Source organism: Notamacropus eugenii, chromosome 1, assembly GCF_028372415.1.
Source record: "Notamacropus eugenii isolate mMacEug1 chromosome 1, mMacEug1.pri_v2, whole genome shotgun sequence".
Lineage (NCBI taxonomy): Eukaryota > Metazoa > Chordata > Mammalia > Diprotodontia > Macropodidae > Notamacropus > Notamacropus eugenii.
In genome coordinates, this window is record NC_092872.1 from 746623708 (window position 1) to 746637917 (window position 14210).

The window sequence follows — 14210 nt, forward strand, 5'->3', positions numbered from 1 at the left end:
GATATATGTATGTATATAGATGTTTGTTAACTATAATATGCCTACCACAGTGACAGGGACCATGGGAGAAAAAGAAAAAGAAAATTGGCCCTTACTTTTAAGGCTCTTTGACCCTGAAATTTCATGCATGAAAGGAGCTAATAATTCACCATTCAACAAGCAATAAAAACACCAGGTAATGATTATAAAAATATTATAACATGTGTACCTATGTATATGTATACATGTATGTGTGGTGTGTGTGTGTATGTAGTATAGTGTTTTGAGGTTTCTAAAGTACTTTAGACATATTCTTTTCATTTCCTTCCAAGTTGTGCCCTCGATGTCCTCTACCATGCCTATGAAATTTCCTCATCCTGAATCTTACTTTGGACCTTGAGGTTACATGTTGGAAATACATTGCACCCTATACTTAGATGACTGCTCTCAAAACCTCCATTAAAAGAGGATAACTAGGCCTGCATTGTCTCATTTCTCTCTAAGTTGCTGAGAGTAGGAAAATACACTTTTCTTATTAGAATATGAGCTCCCTAAGTGCAAGGACAATGCTTGTGTTTGTATTTCTAGCATTTTGCATAGTACCCAACACTTAGTAAGTGCTTAGCATTTAATAAATACTTTCTGGTTTGTTGACTTAACTCATGTAACCCTCCAAACAATCCTGGGGCCTAAGTACAATTTTTACCCCCGTTTACAGATGAGGATACTGAGGCAAACAGATTAAATGACTTGTCCAGAGAGACACATAGCTAGTTAGTTACTGAGACTTGACTTGAACTCATACCTTCCTGATACTAGGTCTAGTTTTCAATCTAATGGGTCACCTAGCTATCTCTATGTCTCTCAGCACGAGCAGCACAAAGGCAAAAATTAAGCTTCTCTTGGCTGCTGCATGGAATTTACTAATGCAGGAGTGAATAGAGGTAGGTACGTAAGTATATGGACAGATGGATAGAAATCTTAATGTAGATATAAATGTGTATACACACATGCATGCATATTATGACAGATTAATGTTCTCATGATCGCTCAGTCGACACATTTTAAGTTGTCTCATCAGGATTTTTCATTCTAATGGGTAAGGAAACCAGAATGCATACAAATATATAGATTCCAAATTTAAACTATTCAGGAATCAAATACAAGCCTCTTTGGTCGTTTGGTGGTAGCCGTTGTGGGAATTTTCTGCATGAAGCAGAAAATAGTGCTTCTCTTGCATCTTAAAGGAAGAGAGGGAGACTACAAAACAGAAAAGAAGTGACTACACTGCACACATGGGACATTTAGTGCAAGGAAACAGAGATGGGAGATTTGAGTGTTGTTCCTGAGGGACAGAGAGAAAGTAAGTCTGCCTTAGATAAAGAGTGCCTGAGTTGGAGTCTTATTAGACAAAACTATTAGGGGTACATTGAGGTCACATTGTCTAGGCTTTAATAGATAAATAATAGTTTATATTGTATTCTAGAGGTAATTAGAAGCCCCTTGAAGCAATTATGTGGGGGAATCACACGGTCAGACCTTCACTCAAGAAAAAGTATTTTGACACTAAAGTTTAGTAAATTGAAATGGAAAAAATAGATTAAGGCACAGAGACTAACTGACCATGTTTTCCAGTGATTGTGGCAAAAAGTGATGAGGGTCTAAACCAGGAGTGGGGAACCTGTGTCCTCAAGGCTACATGTAGCTCTCTAGGTCCCCAAATCCAGCCCTTTTACTGAATCCAAACTTCACAGAAGTCCTCTTAATAAAAAGAGTTGTTCTGTAAAACTTGGACTCAGTCAAAAGGAATTAGAAGGACACATGTGACCTTGAGGCCACACTCCTGAAGATGGTTGCCACTTCATTAGTGGGGAGGAGTGAGAATCAGAGAGATACTATGGAAGCTGAGAAGGAAAGATTTCATTATAGATTAGATATGTGGGGTTAGGGAGCATGTAGTGTTCAGGATAATGCCAAGGTTATGACTTTTGGAGCATGGCAGGATGGTGGTGGCCTCTACAGAAAGAGCTCATATGAGTAAAAGGAAAAAAAAAAAAACATCAACCAAAGTTTTTATGACTCCAGGATGGGGGTATAAATTGCCAAAGAGGTGAAAAAGGCAAAACTGTTCTTCCTTCTTTAGAGCTAAGTCCCTCCAATCCCAAACAGATTTGAACCAAGTCTATGTGTTTGAGTCTGGAGATGAGAAGGGTATCTTAGTCAAAAGTGAAATGCAAAGCTCTTCATCCCACTCTGATCAACAGTGGATTATTACTGTGAAAAAAAACCAAAGTATCATAATGTCACAGGAGAGTGATGAGATTTGTAAGAACAAAACCTCTTGTAAATGGTGAGGAGGATGGTGAGGTTGATCAGGGAATGATTCACAGAGCAGATAGTACCTGAGCTGAATACTGAAGGAACCGGAGAGTTTTAATACATAAATAATTTATATGTAGAGGTGGTGGAAGAGGGAAGGGCCTCAATAAAAAAAGGTGGAAAATGGGATAAAGAGAAACAAAAGCATGAGATGGTGAATAATGCAGCATATTTACAATGTAGAGTGCATGAAGAGGACGACTTGACATAGGGTTTAAAAGTAATTGACCACAATATTTGAGAAAGTAATTATTGCCAGACTAACAACACACAGCACAGTGACCAAATAAATACATAAGTACTCAAACACACACACACAGAGATAGATAGATAGATAGATAGATAGATAGATAGATAGATAGATAGATAGATAGATAGATAGATAGACAGACAGACAGATATAGATATATAAAGAAAAATGCATAAACAATGTGGGAAACAAAAGAAGGAATTCTGTTTCCACAGGATTAAAACTCCTCCCATCTTTGAGTGATAGCAAAATGTAAGTCAGAGATGGCTAACTCTAATTAGAGTTGTGACCTAGCAGAAACAGGCTTCTGATCAGGTAAAAAGGTCAGAATGTGTTCATGCTTGATGAGCTGTTTGAGGAGGAGACTATCAGACAGGAGAACATGAAGTGAGAAGTTTACAAGGTTACATCTAGCCAATGGAGAGCAAGGAGAGAATTTTGAACTGGAAACAGAGCATGAAAGGCTAGCTTTTGGTCTGGACAATTATAGCAGTCCATTAGGAACTATGGGTTCATTTGGGGGTGGAAATGAATTTGAAAATTAATAAAAGCTTTCCTGATTTCATAAGTATTGATCTTTACTTGTAGTGATCATATTTCTCACAAATAAGCACATAATTAATTGATTAATTAAAATAAATAAATGATTGGTCAACAACATCACAACAATGAAATCAGCTGGGAGGATTCCTTGGGAGCAATCACAGCGAAATCTAAAAACAGAAAAAGGATGTTCCTGAATCAATTTTTGAAAATTACTGCAAAGCTGCACAACAAATCCTCTATGAATCTCAAGACAACATTCTCTGTTAGATCAATAGGGTTTCTGGAATATAGAAGAGTGATTATCTCCTTGAAAGAGAGAATATTCAGGTGCCCAGAACAATGACTGAAACACACACAAAAAAAATAGTAATTGATAACTTACGAACCACCACAGCAGGTCACAAGACCCTTGTCAAAAATGAAGAAAGAACATGGAATAAATACTTGACATTTGATATGATGGCTTGTGAAAATGCAGAAGGAAAACAGATGAGTGGGTAAGAGGAAGGAAACAGATAATGGGCATTTGGAAGGCACTAAAATTGTAAGCTTTTAGACCTCTTGATAGGAGGCTTTTTGGATAAGGGGAGACAGGCAAATAGAGTTTTTAAAAAATGATAACCACTGATATCTCTGTTGTGATGAGAAACAAATTTCCCAACAAAACCTTGAAAGGTAAGTAATACAAGTATTATTGTTCCCATTTTACAGAAGGCAAACAAACAAACAAACAAAAAATATTAACTTCACAGAAATAAAATGAACTAACCAAAGTGGGAAGGATATTGGGGAGGACTGGTGAGTTATGACTTGGGAACAAACATACCACCACCTTAGGTGTGCCTCATGTGATAATTATAAACTTGATATTGCTTGATGTTTTTCATTATTTATTGATGTTACATTATAATGACATGATTCCAATATGGTGTCACTTAGGTTAAATGGCCCTAATGTTCATAGAAGCATATGGACAAAAGAGACAGTTTGGACTTTTCTACTGATAACTCTGTGTCAGGCAATTAAAGCTTGCAGTTATTTGATTGAACAAATTTTTGAACTACTATAAGGGCCTTGGGCCATTCTCCTCCTACCACCTTAGCTAACATAAGATTCTCTCATGAGTTGGCCATTCTGATAAACATACTCTCCCTATCTGAGATTCCTTCAAGCCTGCTATCGATAAGATGCAGGAGAACTGCTATACCAAATCTAAATCACAATAGCAATTCCTCCTCTTCTTTATGTTCTCAAGGAAGCATCATTCTTAGGATATAAGCTTGCCCTCTAAATATCAACTTTGAGGGTGTCCCATCACTAACATGTCTCTCTTACCCTCAGCTTGGAGTGACATTCTTTCATATGGGGGCAAGCCTTTTTTCTGTATATGCTGCAATAGTATGTGGCTATATGCTGCTTGCTTACTTGTTGTATAGCATCACAATAAATCTCCCGATTATATCATTTACTCTGTACTAATTTTCTAGAAATGCCAAATCCAGCTAATTGCTCTAGGCAATTTAGTGAGAGGACCAATAAAGTCACCTACAACCATGACTAATTGGGAGTCAGGACAATTAAGGTTCAAATTCATCTATCTATCCATCCATCCCTTCCTTTTATTTTTCTTCATCACCATCTTCATTAAATTTCTGTACCACTTTAAGTTTTGGATGTGCTTTTCATGGATTATCTCATTTCATCCTCACAAGAACCCTAACATGTAGGTATAATTATCCTCCCCATGAGCCAAGAAGAAAATGGGACTGTGTGAAATCAAATGACTTGCCAAGAGTCACACAGAAAGGTAGAATAAGAGGCAGGTCTTGAATTCAAGTTTTCTTAACTCTTAAGTCTCATTTTGTACGCCAATGAACTGTTATCCAATCTATAACAATTACTGTCTCAGTGACCTTTGGCAAGTGGTTTGAACTCGATGATCCTCCATTTTGTCACATTTTAAAAAAAGGAATAAAACTTCAGCTTCCAACCTGTAGAGGAAGCACATTTTAATTGGTAGAAGGCTGGGTATGGAGTCTAGATGACCCAGGTAAAGGCCTGCTTCTGACACATACCACTTTTATTCTTTGGGCATGTTGCTTAATTTCTTAGTACTGTCAGAAATTCTCTAAAACTACAAATTTCAGCAGAGTGCGAGGGGGACCTCCCTCACTAGAAACTTCCCACATCAATAAAATGTAGCAAAATGTAACAAAAAGTGTAGCAAATAGCTTCCTCCCCAGTCTGGCATTAGGTTCAAATAAGGTAATATAAATAAAATGATTTGCCCAACTTAAAATGATGCACTAATATAAATAATCATGTTTAATGTTATTATTTTGAATTAATATCTGTTTTTACATTTTGTACTAAGGAGGGAACCATACAAAGCTGAGAAGACACAGTACTGAAAATCAAAATACCTATGTTCAAATATTGGCTTTTCTGCATACTAGCTATTAACTCTTAGAAAATAATTTTCTAAGTGCCTTTGTTTCTTCATCTCCATCTCTATCTCTGTCCCCCTTTCTCTTTCTTCTCCTTACCTCACACACATACACACATAATACATGCATACATATAAAATTATAAACATTTGTGTATGAATTAGAAAGAGAAACAATATATCATCAGGAATAGAAATCCATTAGTTAAAAAAATATTAAGAAGTCACTATGTGCCAAGTAAGGGAGCTAGGTATCACAATGGCTAGAGCACTGGGCCTGGAGTCAAGAAGACTCAGCTTCTAAAGTTCAAATCTGACCTCAGACAGTTGCTAGCTGTGTGACTCTAGGCAAGTCATAAAGCCCTGTTAGCCTCAGTTTCCTCATCTGTCAAATGAGCTGGAGGAGGAACTGGCCAACCACACCAGTATCTTGCCAAAAAAACCACAAATGAGGTCACAGAGATTTGGACGGGACTGAAAATGACTGAATAATACCATGTGCTAGGTGTTATGCTAAGGACTGGCTGGCCAAAGAGAGACAAAATCTTAATCCAGAGGTGGGGAACCTGGGAGCTCTTGGCCTCTAGGCTGAGGGTTCCCCACTCCTGACCTAATTGTTGCTCATATTTGAATGGAGAGACAAGATGTAACCAACTAAATATATATGTGTATATATATATGTATATGTATATATATATATACATATACATATACATATATATATATATATATATATATATATACATAAGTTATATACATAGTAGATAATGATGTCAGAGTAAAGTAATTAGCATCTGGGGAGACTCCAAAAGGTCTCCTACAGAATGTACAGGAAAATTCATTATAACAACAGCTAAAATATAGCACCTACTGCATGCACGGCACTGTGTTAAATACGTGAAAGTTATTCTCATTTGATCCTTACAACAACTCAGGGAGGTAGGTGTTGTTATTATCACCCTTATTATACAGGTGAGGAAATGGGTGCAAAGAGACTTTAAGAGACTTGCCCAGTGCCTGCATCCATACTTAAACTCAGGTGTCCCTGACTTTCAGCCTGGAGCTCTCTATCCAGTGCACCATCTGGTTGCCAGGGGAACTAAGAAAGAGAAGTGAGAAATGAGAGGATTCCAGACATGGGGGAGAGTCAGTGGAAAGACACAGGGACAGGAGATAGTTGTGCCAAAGAACAGTTAAGCTTGTGGTAAGGAAACACTCAGAATTGGCACGTACTGAACATGTGCACAGCAGCAAATCAGCCTCAATGAACTAGACAACCTTCTAATCCTGGATGCTGTACACAAAAAGCCAAACCCCATTGATGCTGGGAGAATCCATCCTGATATTTCTACACATTTATAAAATCATAGTCTCAGATTCAGAGAGAAATACTGCAGTGAAGTTAGAAATTCACCTGACACCGAATATCAGAATCAAGGTAATTGTTATTGAGAGAGTACAGAGGATGGACACTACTGGCCAGAAGCAGGCTCTGATCCTCTTTGAGAGGAGAGAGCACAGAGTACAGAAGCAAGAAGGTTTTGAAGCGCTCAGCTTGGTACAGTTCCTCCCTTCAGAACCAGATTGGTCCTACTTCTTCTTCATTACAAACTTCCTTATAATCCCCTCCCATGTTTCCCCTTGATATGTGTAAGTATGTAGCCTCTACCTGATCTTACAACCTATGTTCAAAAATGGCAGCAATCTCCACCTTTAAGGTGTGTCAGTTAACATTAATGAAGCTTATTAAGCATGTGTAGTTGCATTTTGTCCTGGTTGCCTAGTGAGCCCTGACTGGTTGAAGTTGGTTTGGTTTTGATTTTGAGGTCGAAGCAAACCCACTAACTTTAATTTGATTGACTGAAGCATCTGCAAGTATATGGTTTCTTTGTGTGAGAAACACCTATGGGTGTTGAACCCACGGTCCTAGAGACTTAACCCTTGTCTAACTCTTATAAGAGAGAAGGAAACAAGGGAGAAAGATTGCTATTTTTTTTCTTCTTATTTTCTCCAATAGATTGCTCCAATGGCTCTCCTAATATTGAGCTGACCCTAAATGTTGTTTCTTCAGTTGCAATGTATCCTCCATTAGTTCTGTGGACCAGCTTATCAATTTGACAATTTGTGACCCAGCCCCAGTCAACCTTAGTCTTCTTTAACAGTGTAGAGAGTAGTCACAATTTCAGACAGGCATGCAGAGTTTCCATATTCCAGACTCATATCTGGAATGTATTTGGCCCTGAGAACTTGCTCAAGTTCTTTATTTAAATGTGAGGCTGTTGAGAGCAACAGCTTCTGGTGCTAAGAAGATCCCCAGATCCAGGAAAACTTGGATGTTGGAAGTAGGAGGCAAGTCTCATTATTATTAATGAGAGCCTCTCATTCTTGACCTTTAAATAAGCTGAATTAATCTTACCTCCATTTCATTAGAATTCATGCTATTTAACACTTATAGGTAGGCTAAGCGATTAAGGAACCCTGGTGGTTTGGGCATCCCTCTAACCCTAAGAGACATTTCCAAAACAGCAGAGTGCTTCTCACCATATTACCAGGGCTCATCTGTGACAAATTAAAGAAGGTAACAAGCTCAATTATCTATAATTTAAAGATGGCAGATGGATTTCGGGGCAGGGAAGAAAGAATGAGGCCAGAACAATTGAAACCTCAGAAGACTTTAGCCTTAGTTGGGAAATTGAAGCCAAAGCAAACTTCAATGCCAGGCAACAAGCATCCCAGATAGGTGAATCCTGCTTCCCTCTTTCTCCTGGCATCCAAAGTGAAGGGTAGAGATGTGAATATAAAACACAGCTTTGTTTCCTTCTCAGCTATAAGTTAAAACTTAAAATCAAATGAATTTCACTATTCTAATGGACAAAAGAACACGATCCCGGAGTTCTGATTCCTCATGACTCCCCCAATTTTGTTTTTGTAATTTGTTTATTGTAGTTAGATGTTTGTTCTGTTTTATTTTGCTTCCATTTGTGTATGTGTGTGTGTGTGTGTGTGTGTATGTGTGTGTGTGTGTGTGTGTGTGTGTGTGTGTGATGGCTCTCTTTGCCAGTCTAGGGAATCTTCTGGAAATTTTACCATGGTATTTTCTATTTTCAAAATAAAATTCAAAGTAAGCCAATAATCCCAATAACTTTTGATCCTCCTCCTTTTTACAAGGGACATTCTCCCATTAGAATGTCAGTTCCTTGAGGGCAAGAGCTGTCTTGATTACTTGATTACTGTTTTCTGATTCATATTCCAATGCTTACCACACAGTGGGCACATAGTAAGCACTTACTAAATCTTTGTTCACATAACCTATATCAAAATATTGTTAGAAAAAAATTTGAGCTCATAAAGCCCAGGTTAAGAACCATTCCTCTGTTTTGATCATGAAGCACTGGCGTCAACTCTCGAATATTATGCATCCTATGTTTATGATTTTGGGAGGATCATAACTTTCTGCTATTCTAGATAACTCCTAAGTTGCAAACAAGGTGCCCCCATGCATGGGAGGTAGGAGTTTTATCACTTGGCTCTTCCCTACAGCAAGATATTATCCCAAGTATTATCACTCTCCCTAGTTGAAACTTAGACCATCTGTCAAAAGCAAAAAGACCCCTAATTTTTCAAATGGTGTCATGGTTTAATGAAAATAACAGGGGTCTAGAATTCAGAAGACTAGGATTGTAGACTTAGTTCTACCAAGTATGAGGTTTGTATCTTGGATTTACCTTCAGTTCATTTCCACAAACCTTGGTTAAGGGTTTAATGTACACAAGTTTCTAAGGACTGAAATGGGGTCAGGTTGGGGCAGGAGAAGTCCCTGGCTACCAAGGTGAAAAGGAGGTTGCTAGATAGAGAGGGAAGGATTAGAAAGAGGAGCTAAACAATGATTTCTTAAGTGCAAACCACTTGCCAGGTTCTGAACTAAGTACTTCACAAATAATATATTATTTAATCTTATGACTAAGGCTCACAAATCCTGTGTATTATTCCCATTTTATAATTGAGGAAAGTAGGGCAGAGGTTAAGTGGCATGCCCAGGGTCACACAGCTAGTAAGTGTCTGACACTGGAATTGATCTAAGGTCTTTCTGATTTCATGCCCAGTGCTCTTATCTACTCTATCCACTATCCACCTAGTTGACTGCACATTGTACATGTAAACAGATAAGAATTCATCAGTTCTTTTTCTGTCATGTCCAACTCTTTGTGATACCATTTGGGATTTTCTGGGGAAAGATACTGGAGTGGTGTGCCTTTTTCATCTCCAGCTCATTTTACAAATGAGACAACTGAGGCAAACAGAGTTATGTTACTTGCCCAGTAAGAGTCTGAGGCCAGATTGATCTCAAGAATATGTCTTCCTGATTCCAGATGGACACTCTGTCCACCAAGGCACCTACTTGTTGTAAACAGACAAGAATATATGTATAATTAAAGGAGTAATATATCACTATTTAGTAGAAAGAAAAGAATCTCCTATTGAAGGCAGGAGGTAGCAGTTGGACCAACCCAATTTGGATCCTCAGAAGTACAGTATCCTAAAAGGACAGTGACCTCCAGGATTCCATTTCCACATTTGTAATGCTTACTGAAGAGCCAGAGGTTCTTACTTCATGGAATTACTGGGCCCACAGTGCTTCACAAACTTTCAAAGGCTATGGTAAGATGAGATTATATAATTCAAAGCCTGTTAAAATGACAATCTGCTAATGCTTTATAAAAGGACTGGAATTTAAAAATACTTTGAAGAATCAGGTTGCCCCAAATGACATTTAAAAAAAATCCATAAGGGAAAAAATATAGAGACTGTAGGATGAAATTGTGATATCAACAGAAAGTCATACTATTTTTCCATCATTTGAGATGACTGATTCTTCTAGGGTTAATTCATACCCTATTTTCTTCATTACTTCATGCCTATTATTAAGCATATTTATTCCCAATGACTCTTTTGTCCACCTTGGTTCTAGTTCTTCAGTGGTCACACCATGGGAAATTGGGAATTGTCAAGGTGCAGTTCTATACCCAGATTGAAAAATAGGATAGTCAAATCTGACAGGAGGGGTTATAGATGATTTGTCCTTCTCCTCCTGGTATATGGCATGTCATTTTTAGTCCAACTTATCATCAGAGCCATTGAATGTATTTGACAGGACATATATCTACCTGCTCAGATGATGGACATCTCTGAGTATGGAGACCTGCTTTTTGATAGGGAAAGATTATGAATGTATGGCATAGAAAGGCATTTTCCCAGCAGCGAAGACTGAGATGTTACCTGATGTTGAACCAAGGTTCCGTAATGTTTGCCCCATTATGAGAGCTATCAGTTTATGTGAGCTCTACTGTGGCAATCTGTCAACTTGTTCCTGATGGGTAATTGTCAGAAAGTTCCTAATTTTTTCACACTAGTTGTCATACAAGCCTCCAATAATTCTACTCACCACTAACTAGATTGACGACATTGTTTCAAGCAACTAGAGGAGCAGGAAGGGGGTCAGCACAGTGTCTAGGAAGATACAACATTCCTACTTCACAGAACTGAGGCAAGAGACATCTATCTCCATTTGAAGAGTCAACTATTAGGGGGCAGAGACTGAAATCTACTCATTGCCCCATACCACTCTGAGGCCCTTCTCTGCACTCAATTGCCAAGTAAATATTATATCTTCCCTTCCCATGGAGGAAACCAGCAGGGCCTACTTATGCTAAAGTCAAAAAGGAAAGGGGAAAAATGTGTTTCCCCAAAGCACTAGACCTAAAAATATCTTAAAATCCTAGGAAAACTTTTCTCTGAATGAATACCCATTAAGCAATAAATTTTACATAAGCTCAAACATTTTTAATTGTGATATATTTTAACTATATTTTTTCCTTGAAAGATTTGTAATAGGTTATAGCAGCAAGCCTTCTAACCCACATCCAAGATGACCTGCTGGCACAGGTGCTTAGATTTACTTTTCTGAGGAAAGCAACTTTAACAGGAGTCAACAATTTAATTGCATTTACTAACAGAAAAAAACATAAACAGAGAAATAAAGACAAATAGACAGGGCTTCCAACTGTCTGACCATAAGCGATACAGGATTGGTTGTTGTCCTTTGTCTTCTAAGAGGACCAAAATGACATCACCAGTGTAAAGAGAAATTGCAATGTGTCCAACTGTGGCTGATCAAATCAATACGAGCTTGGAATGCTTTACCACAGGTTGGGCACAGATAGTCTGTTTGAATATTTGGGTTGGATATCCTAAATTTGCACATCCTGTGTTTACTTTGTTCTGTCTCAATTCCACTTTGCTCAAAGAGCGCAGTACCCTTTCTGATGTGGGTACACTATGCTGAGCAGTCCTGTGTCAGTTGGGGTCCTTCTCCAATGCTGCAGTCAAATTCAAAGCTCTTGAGAGAGACCTTGAGAGTGCCCTTGTATCGTTTCTTCTGGCCACCATGTGATCACCTGCCCCATGCAAATTCTCCATAAAATAGTCTTTTTGGCAAGGGTACATTTTGCATACAAACAACATGGTCAGCCGATCAGAGTTGTGCTCTCTGAAGCATAGTTTGAATACTTGGCAGCTCAGCTCGAGCAAGGACTTCAGTGTCTGGTACCTTATCCTGCCAGGTGAACCTCAGAATCTTCCTAAGACAATTCAAATGGAAGCGATTCAGTTTCCTGGAATGGCCCTGGTAGACTGTCCATGTTTCACAAGCATATAACAATGAGGTCAACACAACTTCTTTAGACATTAAATTTGGTAGTCAGTCTAATACCTCTTCTCTCTCAAACTTTGTGACCCAGTGTCTCATTAGCAATCAACAAAAGGTGTGAGCTTTCCTACAAAACAAGTCTCCCCTAATCAAGCTTCCCTTAATGGGCTCCCCTGAGCCCTATTAATGGGCAGGGAAGATCTAACTCTCATTCACATTACATAGAAAAATTCCTATGAATCCTAGAATCAAAGAAATTCAGGATTAGAAGGAACCTCAGAAGTTATTGATCGAAGAGAAATATGACCAGCCCCTAGGGTAAAATATGTTACATATGAGCTTCTAGAATTATTATCCAAGACACATGACAATCTTTCAGTCAGTGGTCATTCAAAACCAAATCTTTTGTGTCCCTGTCATTGCATTTATACCAGTAGGAGAAGCACTGCATTCAGAGAACAAACGTAAACATAGAACATAGGAGGAAGGTATTTTTAAAATTAATATATAGGGGAGAACATATATGGAAGACAAGGAAAAATGGGATGTATGTGGCCAAGACACACTCATGACTGTTCTCACAAGACAGTCCTCTTGCCTCTGAGCATTTTCTCTGGCGGTCAGCCATGTCTGAAATAGTGTTTTCCCTCATTTCTGCCTACTCCTTTCCCTGGCTTACTTTGAGCCCTTAAAATTCCATTTTCTACAATCCTCCCCTTTAATTCTAGTGCCTTCCATCTCTGGTTGATTTTCTCTTTCTTCTTTGTGTGCCTTGTTTATACATATATATTTGCTTGTTGTCTTCCTCACTACATTAAATACCTTTAGTCTTGTTTTATACTGAAAGGGTTTAACATGACTGATGTGGAAAAATATTTACATTATTGCACATGCATGATTTATATCAGATTGCTCGCCATCTTGTGGGGGGAGGGAGAAAAAAATAAACTCAAAATTTTACAAAAATGAATATTGAAAACTATCTGTATATGCAATAAAAAAATAATTAAATACTATTTACCAAAAAACAAAAAGGGGGAAATGGAAGAGCCCATGCTACTCATGAGGAAGAGACAATGCCCCTGCTTACCACTTCCAGCTGCAGATAAAATCTAGAAGCAAAGAAAATTTACAACCAAGAGGTCCTTTGAGTGGAACACAGTTTTGGTCAGTAGCATGCATAGGACCAAATGTAGGAAAATCTGAAAGAGAATACATATCCATCAAAGACTACACTCAGTGGAGGTCTTGGCGAATATTTTTCCAGACCACGGTGAGGAAAATTAAAGTTGGATTATATTATTTATTTCCTCAATATTTCTATGTGAATCCATCTGTTTCCTCAGACCCTTAACTGCCAAAGGTCAGAAAGTTTTTTAAGTGTATAACTGAACAAGGTAATCTACTCCAAGCTTCCAAGTATTCTACCTGGGCAGGGTCCCTTTGGCTTATCCTATCAAAAATGTGGTGTGTGGGTAGACTAAATCTCTTGACCTACCACCTCATTAAATTACCCTTCAACTGAGATCTAGTCCGAATGACCTACTACTGTCAGGCCAGTTAGAAGGTGTGATCATACCTCACTCTAGGACTTTGGTGCAAATGGAGGCATACCATTGACCTGTTCCATTATCACATGTCCAATTAATAAATTATATTGGAAAAATGCCTTCATTGGTTAAATTTCATGTGCTATAGCAGAAACCAATGAGAAGTAATCCCAGCAGATGCAATTTGATGACATTGATGGCACCATAACTTTACAGATCTGAGTTTCCCCTTTCAGCATGTATCTAGGCCACATGCGTAAGCTTCATGTGAGCAACCCTCCTTACATGACCCAATGTTGTTGAGTCCTTTAAGTATATATATGCCCATTACAACATGCCAGATTATCAGGAAAA